General features: G+C 36.1%; 1 protein-coding gene across 1 annotated transcript in view; it reads left to right on the top strand.

Annotated features, from left to right (window-relative positions):
- Window positions 1–284: 284 nt before the first annotated feature.
- LOC100570485 overlaps window positions 285–2,333 on the top strand; it is a 33,637-nt gene continuing 31,588 nt past the window's right edge. Inside the window, exon 1 of the mRNA XM_003241455.4 lies at window positions 285–554. The gene's annotated coding sequence lies outside the window, so the exon portion shown is untranslated. The remainder of the gene's footprint in view (window positions 555–2,333) is intronic.

Here is a 2,333-nt window from a genome sequence, read left to right as displayed (position 1 = left end):
CAGCGAACACGACGACGACGCACGCGTGTCGGCATTTGTTGTGGTTGCGGTTGTCTGGGGCAGTATGTTCGCGGTCGACCGCGGCCAATCGGACCACCGATCGGCGGGAAATCTGTTCGCGCGCAGAGGTCCCTACCAACATATACCCACTCGCCCCCCCCCCCCCCCAACCGACTACCACTACTTTTCCCATCGGCCACCTCTACCCATGTGTTATATACGTATAACAATATCATTACGTGCCCGCAGTGCCATTAGAATATATTAATGTTATTTTTATCGTGCCCGTCGAGTCGCGTTTTTTGTTTGCCTGCTCGGACGAACACTCGAGGCAGCAGCTAGTTTCAGTTTGGTGCCCGCGCGATCAGCAACCGCTACATCAAGTCACCTGCAGGATATAGTACGACTATAGTCTATAAATTACAATATACGACCGATATATTGTTTTACATAGATTCACATTATTATCCACCCGTTCCCGTATGACCACCTAACCTAACCGAAACTCTTTTCTTACGACGGTACACAATACATTACTCGACAAATACGAAATCGTAAGTATACACATCATAAAAACTTATACACAAACGGAAAGTATCATCCACACTCGAGGCACGGCAGTATTGTACAATGCCATTATTTTGTCCATAGTCGACATGAGCACGCACGCACAAAACGAAATAGAATATAAAGTCATTGCGGGATAAGTCATAATTATTATACTTACCACCCATTATATTATGTGATACGCCTATTGTGAGCCCTTAGGGCAGCGAACTGAAGCTGTACGCAATAGTACCACCTGCATATCATATAGATACCCCAACAAAAATTCTAAAAAATGAATTGTTACCTATTTATGAAAATCGTATTTTATTTTCACGTCACGTTTCGAGAAAACAGAGTTGAGATGAATGTTGAGTAGGTAATGTTTAAATTAAAAATAATAATACACCCAGATACCTATTTGTTTACTATTATCAATTAATTTGGAAGAAATTTAATTGACAAAATATTATAATAATGAATAAACTATTATAGAAACGGTCAAATTTGAAATTAGTATACAAATACATTGTCTAAGCTGAATAATTGGACAAACAACTCTTACAATATAAAAATATTTTAATTTTGAAATGAGTTTCAACATAAAATTATAATTTGATATACAATTTTCAAAATCAAAATTACGTACAGTCGTAGTTAGGGATTATGCCTTTTGAACTTATTAAAACCTTTCATTGTTTTAACCGTTTTCTTTAATGTACATAATAATATAATATGATGAAATATGCGATTCATACGTTTTTAACTCAAACAATGTGCAAAAGAACGCAAAAATTAATTTTAGCATTACAAGTCATCATAGAAACTTATAGTTCCTTAACAGAATATTGTCCTATATAATATTATTATTATTATTACCCATGTCCGGGGCCCTACGACGTCGACGTGTGTTCGATAATCGATGAATTCTATGCAAATATAATACAATATGTATCTTGCACACGAAAATATTATAATATTCTTATATCGCGGATGGGGCCATCGTGGTAAAGCACCAGATATATTGACTAAAATCCTAAACGAACCAAATGAACGCTATACTTGGACGAAGCTTTTATTGCTGCAATGGGCACCATTTTCTGAAGTCCTGCAGTCATTGTAACGTTCTTGCTTTATATAAATTCGTAATTCATTTCGACGATACTATAAATGCTGCATGATTTTCAATAGCAGATAAAATGAATAATAAATAATTATAAGTATACAGCTGAGGTGCTTCTCTATTTCTCAGTTTGTCGAGCCACCCAACCACCTCCCCCTCCACCAACGTGTTATAGGGAGGTGAAATATTCAATATCGTGAATTCACAATGCTGTTATAAAAAAATGTTATCTTCGGCTTTTGCGCAGACATTTTTTTTATTATCGACCAGGAGAAAAAAAGCATACAAACGCTATACCGCCCCAATGGCTGCTGGTTTACGTCTATATATAGATATGATTCTACCCTTGCACTGGTAAAATCAAGGACTATATGCTAAAATCAAGTTTTTTGGAAAATCAAGTTTTGTGTTTTTTAATCATCCTTAGTTAAATTATACGCAGAATGATTTAATTTGTAATATTCAATGAAAACCTCATTTATCCATCACTGAAGCCTTTCCAGACAGTAGCAGCTCAGTATAATTACGAAGGATGTACCTCACATATGTGATGATTTTATGTCACTAAATCAATAAATCTGCTCTTGCTGATACACCCGGTATAAACGCTACTACACTATATAAGCTAAGCTTATATAGTGTAGTAGCGTTTAATGGCGCAAAT

Source organism: Acyrthosiphon pisum, chromosome A3 (assembly GCF_005508785.2).
Source record: "Acyrthosiphon pisum isolate AL4f chromosome A3, pea_aphid_22Mar2018_4r6ur, whole genome shotgun sequence".
Classification (NCBI taxonomy): Eukaryota; Metazoa; Arthropoda; class Insecta; order Hemiptera; family Aphididae; genus Acyrthosiphon; species Acyrthosiphon pisum.
This window is presented reverse-complemented; position numbering and strand designations above follow the sequence as displayed.